Below are 17,600 nucleotides of genomic sequence, written 5' to 3'. Positions count from 1 at the left end.
CTCTTACACCATACACAAAGATAAACTCGAAATGGATAAAAGACCTCAACGTGAGACAGGAATCCATCAGAATCCTAGAGGAGAACATAGGCAGTAACCTCTTCGATATCAGCCACAGCAACTTCTTTCAAGATATGTCTCCAAAGGCAAAGGAAACAAAAGCAAAAATGAACTTTTGGGACTTCATCAAGATCAAAAGCTTCTGCACAGTAAAGGAAACAGTCAACAAAACAAAGAGGCAACCCACAGAATGGGAGAAGATATTTGCAAATGACAGCACAGACAAAAGGTTGATATCCAGGATCTATAAAGAACTCCTCAAACTCAACACACACAAAACATATAATCATATCAAAAAATGGGCAGAAGATATGAGCAGACACTTCTCCAATGAAGACATACAAATGGCTATCAGACACATGAAAAAATGTTCATCACCACTAGCCATGAGGGAGATTCAAATTAAAACCACATTGAGATACCACTTTACACCAGTTAGAATGGCCAAAATTAACAAGACAGGAAACAACATGTGTTGGAGAGGATGTGGAGAAAGGAGAACCCTCTTACACTGTTGGTGGGAATGCAAGTTGGTGCAGCCACTTTAGAGACCAGTGTGGAGATTCCTCAAGAAATTAAAAATAGAGCTGCCTTATGACCCTGCAATTGCACTACTGGGTATTTACCCCACAGATACAGATGTAGTGAATGTACTCCATGTTTATGAAGTGAATGTACCCCAATGTTTATAGCAGCAATGGCCACAGTCTCCAAACTGTGGAAAGAACCAAGATGCCCTTCAACGGATGAATGGATAAGGAAGATGTGGTCCATATACACTATGGAGTATTATGCCTCTATCAGAAAGGATGAATACCCAACTTTTGTATCAACATGGACGGGACTGGAAGAGATTATGCTGAGTGAAATAAGCCAAGCAGAGAGAGTCAATTATCATATGGTTTCACTTATTTGTGGAGCGTAACAAATAACAAGGAAGACTGGGGGAGATGGAGAGGAGTAGGGAGTTGAGGGAAATTGGAAGGGGAGGTGAACCATGAGACACTGTGGACTCTGAAAAACAACCTGAGGGTCTTGAAGGGGTGGGGGGGTGGGAGGTTGGGGGAACAAGGTGCTGGGTATCAGGGCATGTATTGCACGGAACACTGGGTGTGGTGCAGAAACAATGAATACTGTTATGCTGAAAAGAAATTTTAAAAAAGGCAAAAAAAAAAAAAAAAGAGTCTGTCTTCAGCTGAGGTTGTGATTGCAGAGCCTGGGATCAAATCCTGAGTCTGGCTCCTTGCTCAGCAGGGAGCCTGCTTCTCCCTGTGCCTGCTGCTTCCCTGGCTTGTGTCTTTTTCTCCTTTCTCTGACAAATAAAAAAAAAAATCTTTAAAAAAAAGTTTGATGGTATCGACCGGAATTAAAGTGTTTAAAGTCCATGTATTGTTTGGGGAAAGAATAAAATATATTAATTCTTTTAGACCTTTATATGTTAATCACATAATGGATAGAATAGAATGTATAACTTCATGGGAGAGCCAAATGTGCATTGTGCCTTAGTTACAGAACCTCAGTTTCATTTAGGTTGTTAGTGTTTGTAGTCAGAGGACATTTTTTGGTTTCTCATATGAGTTCTAGTTATATGACTTAAATTCAGATATTTAAGCAGAAGTGTAGTGTGGAATTTCCAGAAAAATTCCTCAAAATGCTTTTTCCCCCCTTCTTTCCTTAAGAGAGAGTGAGCATGCAGGAAGTGGAAGGGCAGAAGGAGAGGGAGAAAGGGAATCTTAAATAGACTCCACACTGGGCAGAGCTTGATCTCATGACCCTGAGATCATGATCTGAGCTGAAATCAAGAGTCAGACACTTAACTGACTTAGTCAGCCAGGTTCCCCAAAAGACAATTATTTTCTTGGGTGGGAGATGGGCCTTGTGTCTTCTTCCTCCTTTCTTCTGCTGGATGCAACATAGATGTGATAGTTACCTCTTTAGCAACCATCTTAGACAATCATGGACGAAGAGGGTTGTTTTAAGTCTGCAAGCATGGCCTAGGATGATTGTGCAGAAAGATAGAAAGAATGTGAATTCTTGATGATATTAGAACATCTATACCAGCCCTGGACTAACTAACTATCTCTGGACACCTTTTAAATGAAAGAGAAATAAATTTCTATCTTGTCTTATTCCTGTTATTTGTACTTTTATTGTTATTGTTTTATATTAGGAAGTTTATCAGCAGCTAATCCTGATACTAGCTAATACATACTTCTAAAGTGGTGGAAGAGAGAGGATGGAATGAGAAAAAACAGACAGTAACTCAATGAATGTAAAATAGGAGAAAATAATGAGAAAAAAAGCAGAAAACGGAAAAAGCAGGACAAATAGAAAACAAGAAATAATGATTGTACAAATAAATAATATGTATTAGCAATTATATTAAATATAAATATATTAAACATCACCTAAAAGCAAATATTATTCTACTAGATTAAAAAGAAAATCTCAGCTGTATATATTTAACTTATAAAAATACTCACGAAACGCAAAGACATAGGGAAAAGAAACTTCCAAATTCATTGTATGAGGACAGTATCACTCTCATACCAAAACCAAATAAAGACACCACTGTGAAAGAGAACTACAGTACAGTATCTCTGATGAACATTGATGCAAAAATCCTCAACAAAATACTAGCAAACTGAATCCAGCAATATATTTTAAAAAATTATTCACCATGATCAAGTGGGATTTATTTCTGGGTTTCAAGACTGGTTCAATATTCACAAATCAATCAACACAATGCATCACATCAAGAAGAAAAAATAAAAATCATAGATGCAAAACAAGCATTTGACAAAGTACAACATCCATTCATGATAAAAACTCTCAACTAAGTAGGTTTAGAGGGAACGTGCCTCTAGATAATAAAGGCCACTTATGACAAACACACAGCTAACATCATCCTTAATGATGAAAAACTGAGAGCTTTTCCCCTAACAGAGATGAGAGAAGCATGTCTACTCTCATCATTTTTACACTTTTATTCAACATAGTACTGGAAATCCTAGTCTCAACAATCAGACAACAAAAATAAATAAAAGGCATTCAAATCGGTAAGGAAGGAATAAAACTGTCACTATTTGAAGATGACATGGTACTATATATAGAAATCCCTAAAGACTCCATCAAAAAACTACTAGAACTGATAAACAAATTCAGTAGTCACAGGATACAAAATCGAAGTACAGAAACCTGTTGCATTTCTATACACCAGCAATGAAGTAGCAGAAGGAGAAATTAAGAAAATAAACCCATTTACAATTGTACAAAAAATAAGATATTTACAAATAAACCTAACCAAAGAGGTGAAAGATCTGAAAACTATAAAACATTGATGAAAGAAATAGAATATGACACAAATAAATGGAAATTCCATGTTCATGGATTGAAAGAAAAGTATTATTAAAATGTCTATATTACCCAAAGTAACCTACAGACTTAAGGCAATCCTTATCAAAATACCAACAGCCATTTTCACAGAACTGGAATAAACAATTCTAAAGTTTATATGTAACCACAAAAGGCCTCAAATAGCCAAAGCAAATCTTGAAAAAGAAAAACAAAATCAGAGGCATCACAATTCCAGATTTCAAGTTATATTACAAAGTGGTAGTAATCAAAACAATATGGTACTGGCATAAAAATAGACATGTATCAATAGAATAGGACAGAAAAACGCAGAAATAAACCTACAATTATATGGTCAATTAAACTTCAACAAAGCAGAAAAGAATATGCAATGGGAAAAAGAAAATCTCTTCAACAAATGGTATTGGGAAAACTGAACAACTACATGCAAAAGAATGAAACAGGACCAGTTTCCCACACCATATGCAAAAACAAACTCAAAATGGATTAAAGACCTATATATGAAACCTGAAACATAAAAATTCTGAAAGAGAGCACAGGAAGTAATTTCTCTGACATCAGCTGTAGCAACTTTTTTTTTTTTTCCTAGATGTGTCTCTTGAGGCAAGGGAAATAAAAGCAATCATAAACTATTTGGACTGCATCAAAATAAAAAGCTTCTGCACAGCAAAGGAAACAATCAACAAAACTAAATGCAGCCTACTGAGTGGGAGAAGGTGCTCTTTCTCTCCTTTCTCTGACAAATAAAAAAATATATATCTTTAAAAAAAGTTTGATGGTATTGACTGGAATTAAAGTGTTTAAAGTCCATGTATTGTTTGGGGAAAGAATAAAATATTTTAATTCTTTTAGACATTTATATGTTAATCATATAATGGATAGAATAGAATGTATAACATTTATATGTTAATCATATAATGATTACTACTGAATGGGAGAAGGCAAATGACATATCCAAAAAGATTTAGTATCCAAAATATATAATGAAGTTATAAAACTCAACATCCAAAAAATAAATAATCCAATCAAAAACAGGCAGAAGACATGAACAAACATTTCTCCAAAGAAGACATCCAGATAGCCAACAGATACATGTTCAATATCACCCATCATCAGGGAAATGCAAATCAAAACTACACCTTGTACCTCTCAAAATGGCTAAAATCAATGGCACAAGAAACGACCGGTATTGGTGAGGATGTGGAGAAAAAGAAATCTTGTACACAACTAACTGGTGGGAATGCAAACTGTTGCAGACAATTGGAAGCCAGTATGGAGGTTCCTCAAAAGTTAAAAATGAACTATCCTAAGATCCAGTAATCACAGTACTGGGTATTTACCCCAAAAATATAAAACACTGATTCAGAGGGATACATACGCATCTGTCTTTATTGCAGCATTATTTACAATAGCCAAATTATGGAAGCAGACCAGGTGTCCACCAACAGATGAATGGATAAAGAAGAGATAGATATATAGGGATATCTATTATCTATCTCTATCTATGTACCTACATCTCTCTATATTTGTATCTATATGTATATATGTATATATCTTATAGAGGAGGAAAAAAGGGAAGAATGAATACAGGATGAAAATGATAAGTTTGTACTCCAATAGTTCAATAAAAAAAAGATTGAAGAAGAAAGACCTCGTGAACATCTCAATAAATGACAAAAACTTCATGATAATAAAAATATATGTTTATAAAAAATAAAAAATTAAAAAAAACTTCATGATAAAATTCTAAATCCATTTATGATAAAAAGAACTCTCTTAACAAATTTGGAATAGAGAGGATTTCCTGAATATGAGAATAGGATACTACCCAAACCCCACTTTGCAGATAACACTTAATTTTGCAACAGTAAAAGCATTCATTTTATAATCACAAATAAGACATAGCTGCTATTACCTCTTTTATCTACATTGTAGTTGTAGAGTCTACTCTGCATTGTAGAGTCTAGTTTGTGTGGTATAGACAGGCAAAGAACTAAGGTGTAAAAGGATCATTGTGGATTATATGATTATCTTCTTTGAAAAGCAAAATTAATCTATAGATGTTATTGGAATTAATAAGAATTTATCAATATTTCTGGATGTAAAATCAGAAAATAATTGCATATTTGTAGCATGAGAAGCAAAGGATTAGAAAGTGCAATAAAAGACCAATTATAATAGCAAAAAAAAATGTAAGTACCTAAGAATACATCTAACAGAAGATTGCAAGAATCTTTAAGGATAATATTACAAAACTTTATGGAATAATGTATTAGTTAGAGTCATGCTGGTTTAACAGATAAACTCTACTTGCCAGTGGTTTACCACAGGAGATGTTTCTTTCCTTCTGAGGGTACTCCAGAGCAGGTGTTTTGGATTAGTGGGTGGCTTTCCATTAAGTAAAGATTTAGGTGCTCAGGCTCCTTCCCTTATTTTGGCTCTGCCTTATTTAACATGTAGCTTCCAAGGTTGCTATAATAAACAGACTTGCAGAATCATGCAGAAGTTGTGAAGGCTAGAGCAGCAACTCTTACAGATATGCAATCCCAAACAAAATTCAGCAGTGTTTTTGGTAAAAATTGACAAACTGATTCTAACATTTATATTGAAAAGAGAAGAAACTAGAATGACCAAAATTTTCTGAAAAGATTAACAGAATTGGAGGATTTACACTAAAGCTATATAGTACTTAATACATTATGATATTGGTGGGATAGACACATACATCAATAGAATAAAATAGAGAGCCTAGAAATAGACCTAAACATATATGGTAATTGAGTTTCAATGAAGGTGTAGAGACAATTCAATGGAAAGTCTTTTAAAAAATGGTGCTGGAATAATTGAATACTTGGGTGTTGGGAAAGTGGAAGAGAAAAGAGAAAAAGCAACCAATAAAGAACCTTGAATAATACTTTACTCCGTATATAAAAATTAACTCAAAATGCATTAAAGACCAAAGTGTAAAACCTAAAACTATTATGTTTCTACAAGTAAACTGGGGAGAAATTTTGTGGGCTTTGCCTAGCCAAATATTTTCTAGATATCACACAATTGCACAGTCCATAAAATAAATTTGACTTCATCCAGTGAAAAACTTTGGCTCTTCAAAAGACACTGTTAAGTGAAAGGTAAGGCAAGCCACAGATTGGGTGAAATATTTCCAAAACTACGTGTTGTTAGAATATTTGTATCCAGAACACATAAGGAACTCTAAAAGCTCAACAAATAAATTGGGAGAAGATTATTTTCCACATGTGAACCTGATAAACATTAATATTCAAAATATATACAGAATATGTAAAAAAAACTCTGAAGTTTCCCAAGAGCTGATTGGAGGGATATACTGATTGGAGGCTATACAATTTACTGTCTCTTGCTGCTATGAGTCATAGCTTAATCAAGAAGTAAATTAAGTCTTTCTTCCTTGAAATTGATTTTGTTAGCTGACCTGTGATATCTCCTCTATCATTATACGGAAAAGACCCCAGGAGCCATTGTTGCATGGTCTGGATTTGAACTGGGGCCTGAGGAGTTAGATGGATGTAACTATAAATACATGAAATGAGAGGGGGAGTAAAGAGAGAATTACACAAAATTAAAATTTCTACATAAAATAAAATTACAAGCTAAAATCTAAAACATATGAAAAAACAAGTTAAGGCAGACCTCTGAAATCAACAAAAATTGATAATTGAAATAGAAATGTGTTACATATAAACTGAGACTGTAAGAGTCTAATAAAGGTTTTAAAGTGGGTATGTTTATGATGTTCAAAGAGATAAAAGAAAGCATAGCAAAAGGATCAGAAATTATGAAACTATAACTAGAAGAAATTTAACAAGCATAGTTTTTATTAACCTCATTTTCCACTTGTTTGCTCCTGACATATATGCATGCACTAATTTTAAAATATCAACCTTGTTCCTGTGACCTTGTTAAATTTTCATATTAATTCTCATGATTGGTAGATTTCTTAAGCTTGTAAAAATATATCTCCATCTCCAAAGAGAGTTTTACATTTACTTTCTAATCTTTATGCTTTTTGTTTTTAAAATTTTTGCCATATTGCAAAGCTAGGACCTTCAGTGCAATGTTGAACAAAAGTGGTGAATCTGAGCATCACTGCCTTATTCCCAAGCTTCATTCATGTTTCACTATTAAGTATGATGTTGGTTGTAGCTCTCTCCCACCCACCCGCCACCCCCAGAGATGCTATTTATAAAGTTGAGGAGGTTTCCTTCTATTTCTAATTTTTAAGAATTTTTTAAATCATGAAATTTGTTTGCATTTTTGTTCATGCTTTTTTGCATCTATTTTTTCTCTTAGTCTGTTAATTTACTCTTTAAATTACAAACTGACTACTTTGTTATTATTGGTTATCCTACTTTTTCACTAACTACTTTGTTATTATTGGTTATCCTTTTTCTATATTGTTGGATTTGATTTGCTAATATTTGTTAAGGATTTTTTAAAACTATGTTAATGAAGGAATTAACTGCAGAAAATCAAAGACAAAGAAGAAATCTTAAAAAATCCAGAGGTAAAAACCATGCTACCTATAGAGAAATAAGAATAAGAGTGTATTAGGCTTCTTTTCAATACCACACAAACAAACCACACACACACACACACACACACACACACACACACACACACACACACAAAAGGAAGACAGTGGAGTGAAATATTTAAAGTGTTGAGAGAAAACCTTTCATCAATATAGAATTCTGTCTCTAGCAGTTATTCTTCAAAAGTGAAAAAGAAACAAAGACTTTTTCATATAAACAAAAATTGAGGGAATTCTTGCCAGTAGACCTACTTTGCAAGATATGTTAAAAGAGGGGCACCTGGGTGGCTCAGTGGGTTAAAGCCTCTGCTGTTGGCTCAGGTCATGATCCCAGGGTCCTGGGATTGAGCCCCGCATCGGGCTCTCTGCTCAGTGCAATTGCTGGGTCATTGTGGTTTTGATTTGTATTTCCCTGATGCCGAGTGATATGGAGCACTTTTTCATGTGTCTGTTGGCCATCTGGATGTCTTCTTTGCAGAAATGTCTGTTCATGTCCTCTGCCCATTTCTTGATTGGATTATTTGTTCTTTGGGTGTTGAGTTTGCTATGTTCTTTATAGATTTTGGACACTAGTCCTTTATCTCATATGTCTTTTGCAAATATCTTCTCCCATTCTGTCAGTTGTCTTTTGATTTTGTTAACTGTTTCCTTTGCTGTGCAAAAGCTTTTGATCTTGATGAAATCCCAATAGTTCATTTTTGCCCTTGCTTCCCTTGCCTTTGGCGATGTTCCTAGGAAGATGTTGCTGTGGCTGAGGTCGAAGAGGTTGCTGCCTGTGTTCTCCTCAAGGATTTTGATGGATTCCTTTCTCACATTGAGGTCCTTCATCCATTTTGAGTCTATTTTTGTGTGTGGTGTAAGGAAATTGTCCAATTTAATTTTTCTGCATGTGGCTGTCCAATTTTCCCAACACCATTTATTGAAGAGGCTGTCTTTTTTCCATTGGACATTCTTTCCTGCTTTGTCGAAGATGAGTTGACCAGAGTTGAGGGTCTATTTCTGGGCTCTCTATTCTGTTCCATTGATCTATGTGTCTGTTTTTGTGCTAGTACCATGCTGTCTTGATGATGACAGCTTTGTAATAGAGCTTGAAGTCCGGAATTGTGAGGCCACCAACTTTTACTTTCTTTTTCAATATCCCTTTGGCTATTCAAGATCTTTTCTGGTTCCATATAAATTTTAGAATTATTTGTTCCATTTCTTTGAAAAAGATGGATGGTACTTTGATAGGAATTGCATTAAATGTGTAGATTGCTTTAGGTAGCATAGACATTTTCACAATATTTATTCTTCCAATCCAGGAGCATGGAACATTTTTCCAATTCTTAGTGTCTTCCTCAATTTCTTTCATGAGTACTTTATAGTTTTCTAAGTATAGATTCTTAGCCTCTTTGGTTAGGTTTATTCCTAGGTATCATATGGTTTGGGGTGCAATTGTAAATGGGATTGACTCTTTAATTTCTCTTTCTTCTGTCTTGTTGTTGGTGTAGAGAAATGCAACTGATTTCTGTGCATTGGTTTTATATCCTGACACTTTACTGAATTCCTGTACAAGTTCTAGCAGTTTTGGAGTGGAGTCTTTTGGGTTTTCCACATATAGTATCATATCATCTGCGAAGAGTGATAATTTGACTTCTTCCTTGCCGATTTGGATGCCTTTAATTTCCTTTTGTTGTCTGATTGCTGAGGGGAGGACTTCTAGTACTATGTTGAATAGCAGTGGTGATAATTCAACCTAGATTTCTATACTAAATCAAATTATCAACTGAATGTCATGACAGCTAGATAACTTTTCAGATAGATAATAAAATCAAACTTATTTCTTATGCTTTGTTTTTGTTAAAGAAGTTACTAGAGAATGTGCTCCAATAAAGTGAGGTAAGTAAACCAAGAAAAAGAGATGTGGGCCCCAACACAAGAACTCATAAGGGCAAATACCTGGATGACCATTATTCAATGACATGAAGGGCAGCCAGTTTGAATTTGAGCTGAAAGAAAGATTATTTATTTGTAAATTTGAAAAATAATACTGATGGGCAAAAGCATGTGAAAAAAGTGATGATGATAAGCCCATAAAAAGTTAATAGATGATTACTAGTGAGACTTTCAATAAGGAAAAACAAAGAAGGTATAAAAGAAATGACATGTATTTATAGTATACTACTTGGCTCAGCCATGAATGAAATTTACTTTGTGTGATAATGTAAGCATTGACTTAGCCAAGAGTTTTACATAATTATTTGGGAATATGGGAGAGATGATATATAAGAATTAAACATTCACTTGCTAAAACAAGAAAACAAGACAAGAAGATAATGACTAGTGAATGCAGAAGTAGTACTTAGGAAGTAGAAATGACAGGATATGCAATTATTAACAGATTTTTCAAAGGGCACTATGAACTTAGCAGTCAGAAAAAAATTCTGCAGTTAAATGTCCAAATTATTTTAGAAGCTGATTTATTCAACTGTGCTGGTGTCTTGTTTAGGATAATGTCTAAGTATATATAGTCAATGAGAACAAAACTGTAATATTAAAGCAGTCTGATACTCTACATCATCTTCATGTACAACACTATATTCTTTGGAAATCTGAGATAACACTTTCACTATTTCTAGGTTGTATTTGCCTTTTGTGACAGTTGAATGACAATTCATTTCAATGTGTCTGATGCATCTTAAAATGCGTCTCTTGGAATGACTTGCGATGATTGTGAACAATATGCTTATTGAAACCGGATACCAGTACTCTTTCTTACTCTTCTTAGCACCCATGCCTTGCATGTTTCAATTTGTCTTGGATAAATTGTTCTTAGTTATCTCATTTTAGGATTTTTAGTTTACTTAAGGATAGCACAAAATAATTGTAAGTAGTACACGAGCACTCTAAATTACAGAGCAGCAGAATATTAGCTGTTGTATGCATCACTTTGTGAAATACTAATTATAAACAGACTAAAACCAAGTTTGCTAATTGTAAAACACATCTTAGTTAAGTTTCTTGGATGACATATTGTTCATAAAAAATTGAGGCTGCATGCTTTTTCAAATATAAACACACAGATGAAAGCAGAATGAGAAAGTTCACATTTTATACTTTATTATATACTACTGTACTTTAGTATATTCAATCAGAAGTCTGTTGGTGATTTTAGCAGTCTTTTAAACTAACATAATATCAAGACTAAAGTGTTGCTGGTGCAAGGTAGTTTTTTTGTTCCTTGTGTTTAAATGTCATGCTCCTAATATATTTGTAATGTTCATGTAAATAATTAACCTTTCCTTTATTGTGATCTGGGAGATAATTGAAGCTTCACAGTAAAATATATTCAATTTTAGTAGTAACATTCATATAAATAAATGCTTATGGGTTATTGAATATTTAATACAATTTTAAGGACAAGTAATTATCTTGTCATTTTTCATATTAAACAAAATTTTAGTTTAAAAATGTAATTGTTTTAATATATTCAGGAGTTTTTCATAATTAGATATTTTTACTGAGTTTTTGCCAATCCAGGTACTGTTATATTTTGTACATATGACAATATTGTATTTGTCCCCTCTCTTTGTTTCAAAAATATCTTTTCCATCTTGACTAATAGAGAAAATGTCAGGAGCAAATTTAGTAAATAACCCATATGGGCAATAGAAATACCATATTTTTATTTATTAGGATATATTTATTCTCTGCTGCATAAAACCAAGAAAAAATATGGACAATACCGTAATTAAAATTTATCTATTACCTGTAGTGGATACCAAATACACAGTTACTGTGATGTAGGCAGGAGATAAAAGCTTCATGAAGAAAATTGATTATTAAGATTTATTTTCAAAAAATAAAAATGCCCAAATACATAAACATTTTTAAGGTGCCTAGCATGGTGCTTGGTTCAAGAAATAATATAAAAAACAATTAAACATTAGTTGTATTTAAAATTTTTTTTGTAATATAGGTCTGTGATTATGACAGGTGACTTTTTTTTTTAAAGATTTTATATGACAGGTGACTTTAAAAATACTCATTTGACATTTTCCAATATAGTGTTAGATAGATACTACTAGATAGTAATTGCTGTTGTCTTGCAGGGTCACACAATTTTCAAGTTTGTCATTGTATTTTCTCATCATGGTGATGTAGTAGTTAATGGGTTGGTTTTCAGTTGCGTAGACAGAAGACACCTGGCTTACTCAGACTAACACTTTCACACCAGTAAGTAAAACTTGGTAGGATTGATTGTCTAATGCACAGATCTTACACTGTAGTTATAGTGTTAAGAAGTCCTTGTTATTATGAATGTGCATTATGAGTATATTGTACACAGTCCTGGTATGCAAATATGTAGCATTCAGAGAAGTGAAATAATTCTGTGTTATTATTTTCTTTGTAAATTACATCTTAAGAGTTTTTGAGGACTTTATGATGGCAGTTTTCTATAGTCACAGTCATACAGTATGTGCATCACAAAGTGTTTTCTTTCACTATTAACAATAACTGAGCCAATGAAAATGCTTTTTAAATATACACTCGGCAAGCAGTTATCTGGCTCTTCCTTCTTACTCTCCACAAACGATCTTTTATCGTCTTTTAAGACAGCATATGAAACAGCTTTGTAAACATCTGTTTTTCATTGTTAATTGTCAGGAAAACTGGGGATTTAAATGCTTCTTTGGAATCCTCTTAATCTTATCAAGAAGAATAAGTTGTGTATGTTTATCTTTTCTTCTTTAGATTGTTTCTTTGCCATTAAAAAGTACATACATACTGTCTTCATTTATTTTTCCAAAAATTACTGTTAGTATTATAGTATTTTTATAGATATTTTGGGGGCATTGCTTTATAGTAATTAATTGAAATTATTGGCAACAAAAGCTATATTATATCTGAAAGAGATGCCTGATAAATATAGGCTTACATATAATTTGCCTTTTTAAATCATTTTCAGAGTTTTCTTGGGCATAGTCCATATAAAAATGTGCAATGAGAGAAAATATAAGGAAAAAGTATTTGTTATCCAAAGAACAGATTAATTAAGAGCTCCAAATCATTTGATATATTTATTCTTTAGGAAATACATGCTTTATTTTCATAAGCGTTTTCTGTTCCAATAATTGAGCCATTAATGTCAATGGAATATTTCTGGTAGTGACATACTAAGATGGCTTTTGCAATAATACATTGTGTCTTCCTTCTAAGTGAAAAGGATCTATTGCAATAAGTCCCTAAAATATATTATAATTATATACCAGTTGTTTTGAATTAATAATGTAAAAGCAAATGCACCTATCTCTAGAGAACAGAGAGAACATCCATAATTTAATAATTAAGTAATATGTAATAACCAATAATTTTTGTTACCTATATATGAACCCGAGTAACAAAAGTATAGAATACTAAGAGAAGTAAAGTAGTTGATTGTTAGTAAAAACTTTTTTCAGAATGTATTTATTTTAGTATATGTGCTGCCGAAGCGAGCACCAGAATGTATTTATTTTAAAGCATTTTATGATCTTTATTAAATTGCTGTCCTTTCATGCAATTTGAATGCATTGTGCATTTTTCTTTTTAAAAGGCTTGTACTTTATTAGTTTCTAAACTGGTATAAATTAGAAACTCACTATTCGCTATTTATATCGCTTTTCAGTCTTTGCTTTTCAAACTTGTATTGAAGTGATGTAGAACTAGGCCTTATCACTGCATATAAAATTAATTGAAATGACATATTGTTGCAGTTTCTATGGCAACCATATCATGATGCTGATGCTCTTAAAAATTTATAAACTATAATCTGAAATATGCTAATTCTAGTGAACATAGTTAACACTTATTTGCTTAATATTCAGTTTAGTGCTAAACTTCATCAACTTGGAAAGTAGGTTGATAACATAGTCTATACGATTACAAGAGGTTTCTGTACTGAGCTCTTGATTTTAAATATTTTCTCCAAAAGCCTAGTATTCAAGAACTTTAAGTGTGAAAAAGTGAAGCTTTTCACTTATTGTTGTCTTAAACAGACATGAATTAGCATGAGGATGATCATTGTTGCAGATTCTCAATGTTTCTGTCTCTCCTCCTCCCCCATTAAAAAGATAAAATATTCTTATTATTCAAACCTCATGCAAAACATCCTGTTGAGAACTTAAAAATTCAATAAAATTGAATGAGCTATTTAAATAATTGCAAACATCCAGATACTTGGAATGCTGATTTTTTTTTTTTTTTTTTTTTTGCTTTCATTTGTTTGTTTGCCTTTAGGTAGATAATATCTTTATCTTACATGTATGATTGTGATACATATTAGAGACCTAAAACTAGCAAGTTATGGAATAATTCTGCATTGCACTTAAAGACTGATTTGAAGATATAGTTTGAAGTTTCTTTTAGAACTGATTTGAAAGTAGAATACATAAAATATGTTATTTGGAATTGAATTGTAACTATAGATTGTTTTTAAATAAAGCTTTTTTTTAGATATACATTTTGATAAGTCAGAAGAACTTTTAGAAATGTCTGTAAGTGGTTAGTAAAAATATATAAGGTAATTTAAACAGTACATACCAAATAAAATGCATTAACATCATATGCAATTATCAAATATACTTATACTGAACAGAATACTTCTGCTGGCATAGTTGGTAAAAATAAATTTTCAGCATATTAAATAATTTTCTGTAGATGTGAAACTTTAATTAGTATTTATTAAGTCATAAAAGTGCAAAAGATAGATACTTAAGTAACACACTTTTAATTATTTACTTTGCACATATTAGGCACTCAATAAATATTTAAATGTGAATAAAAATGTGGAATACAAGCAAAAGTCTTCAACATAATTGTGATATTTAAAAACACACACACAAGAGAAATCCTCTATTTTGAAAATTTAAAAATAGCAATCTAGGATTTTGGGAAAGATTTTTAAGTAACAAACTTTAAAATTAAGAGAATTCAGTTAAGTTAATTTTTTTTAAAAAACCAGTGCTAACATAATAATACAGAAAGCCTATAATTGTTGAAGTAAATTATCAAACATTTAAAGAGTAGTAATATTAGTAAATTATTATTTTATTGTTTGTTATTTATCAGTGAGCAGTTTTACACCATTATTTTTGTGTCCCTTGCTTGTCTTTTATTAGGCACTGGAATGGAACTGTAGGATTTATCAAATGTCTCTAGTGTGGCTAAAGTGTATACTGACTGAAATGGTAGTCATCTTAGTGTTTGTAAACCTCAGATTTGGGAAGGGGTATGTGTTGGGAAGAGAAGCACATATGAAGGAATGCACATGCTTTAACAAGAGTACTTAATAATGGAAAGAACATGATATCTCAGAAGGATGCTATTGGGACAAATACTTCGAATTTTAGTGAATAAAGGTTATTTCTGTGGTTGAATCATCCTGTAACTCTATCCTATTTTTCCATTCTGTGGTTTTTGTGATATTCATGTTTACCTATATAATTATTTAGATCACTTTTAGTTAGAAAAATAATTCAGTGTTTCCATTTTAAGACAAACATTTGGATAAAAATTTCACTTTTCATCTAGATCTTCACTCTTCATCTAGTGGCAGTTTTGGCAGCCTTAAGCAATAAAACAATCAGTACTTTAATAAATAATTTTCTTTCAGATAGTATTTTAAAAACATTAGGTCTGGCATTTCAAAATATTAGTTCTGGTATGTATGTTTGAAGGGGAGTTGGTAGAGGTTTATATTTTCTGGTTTCTACCACATTTCTTCTTATGGTGGTTTTATTTCATTCTATTTTTTGCCATTGACATTCTATGTATAATAAAGAAAAATATATGCCAAATAGTGACAACTTCCATGTTGCTAGGATTTTGATTTAAAGATCATGGAATTGGTGCCTGGCTGCCTACATGCCATGTGTTCCAGTTTCATAGTCACTGGTCTTTGATTTGGTTTTTCTTTAAATGAGGTTTCTACCCACGCTTAGTTTCTGGCAGTTACATTAAGCTTCATGTGTATATCCCTTTCACTTAAGAGAAGATGAACTGCCAGGATTATGTATGGTAAAACCAAGGCCCCTGTAAGATAAGGCTCTGGGGGCATTGTATGAGTCTAATATTCTTCCATGAGGTTGGCCCACACCAATGCAACTAAGAAATAAGATGATTTGAGAGCTATTATATATTTAAGGTTTTCATAGTGGATTAGAATAGTGTTACTTAGCACAGGTGTTTCTATAATTGGGATTCCCTGGGAAAATTCAGTACTGTATTCAAAGACACTTGGCTTTCTACATGAGTGGAGGAGGATCTAATGTTAATTTGCTAGGCTGTGGAGTGAAACCAGGGAATAGGGGTTTGGCTTCGGGGCCTGTTCCCTCTCTCTTTTTGAAAAGATATTTCTTGTCCATTACTAGTACTGGGTTGCTGTGGTTCTTGTTTTAAAATTTAATGTATTTATTTAATTAGTTATTATTATTATTATTACTATGCTGATCAAAATAGTGAAGGCCCCCGGTGACTTACGGCCTCATGTAACACGAGATAGTTCCTGAGTGTCCTTTTTCTTGAGTTAAATAAAAATATTCTTCCTCTCCTTTGATAAAGTATTACATTTAAAGAATGTCTGTGTACCTATGTGATAGGGAAGACGGACGCACCCCTGTGGCACAGTTCACCAAAGAGGATGGACTTAGAGTGGGTTTGCAGATTGATGCCTGGCAGTGTCCAGGCATAACAAAGAACAACCACAGGCTATTTCAGGATTAGGGAGGGGATTCCTAAGCCTGGTATCCTTATAATGTAAGGTGTAAGTACAGGAAAGAGTGTGTAAAGATTTTCAGTAGAGGTAGGGGTGGGAAAGTTTAAAAACTCTGACCTAATTATTATTATTGTTTTACCGACTCCATTGTTAGACAATCAGAAAGACTGATTTTCTGAGAAATGGGCGACTATAGATCTAAGTATCCAGCTCTTGCAGCAGGCAACTGGGTTGCCTGAGCGTTTTCAGGTGTGCAGTTCTTGTCTGGGGACCCGCTGCTAGTGACCTTGGGTCTGGCCGCTCCCTGAGACACTCTGTCTTCTGCCCTGAGGGTACAGAAGAAGCTGGGGCCCCAGGGAGTGTGGAGTCCAAGTTGAGCCGAGGTCACTGCAAGAAGGGAGCTCGGTCTTCGGCCAGGACTGGAGCGGATATTTCGCTCTCCGAAGTTGCCTGTACCACTCGCGACAGGCGTGGGAGTTAGTGCTTGAAGTTTCGCGGGTGCAGCGCCTGCTTTGGAGCTGCGGAATCCTTGGCCGGGAGCTTTGTACTCTGCTGGGAGAGTGCGCCTTCCTCGGTTGTTGGCTATTGGTTTTAGCTAACGAGCAGTGTCAGCCCTCACTCTTCCTACCCCAAGTTTCGGAGAGCAGGCCTTTTCGCTCAGCGGGTCTGCTTGTTGGCCCTCCCCTCGCTTCCCTTTCAAGAGGTCCCCGCTGTCGCTAAATGCAGCAGGGCCAGTGTCAGCCGGGTTTGTCTCGACAAGCCAGGAGCCGGGCGCAGTCTCCCGCTCGACCTGAAGGTGGCGACTTAGGCACATAAACAGAGCTCAGCCAAACCGGGAGGTTGGCACCCTCGCGGTTCATC

At 33.8% G+C, this 17,600-nt stretch overlaps 1 protein-coding gene and 1 long non-coding RNA gene across 2 annotated transcripts in view; one reads left to right on the top strand and one right to left on the bottom strand.

Annotated features, from left to right (window-relative positions):
• Positions 1-17,600, top strand: part of SOX6 (SRY-box transcription factor 6) — a 686,491-nt gene that overhangs the window by 54,086 nt on the left and 614,805 nt on the right. The window lies entirely within an intron of this gene.
• The window catches only part of LOC309872724, a 639,146-nt gene that overhangs the window by 582,527 nt on the left and 39,019 nt on the right, over positions 1-17,600 (bottom strand). The window lies entirely within an intron of this gene.

Source organism: Mustela nivalis, assembly GCF_964662115.1.
Source record: "Mustela nivalis genome assembly, chromosome: 9".
Taxonomy (NCBI): Eukaryota; Metazoa; Chordata; class Mammalia; order Carnivora; family Mustelidae; genus Mustela; species Mustela nivalis.
This window is presented reverse-complemented; position numbering and strand designations above follow the sequence as displayed.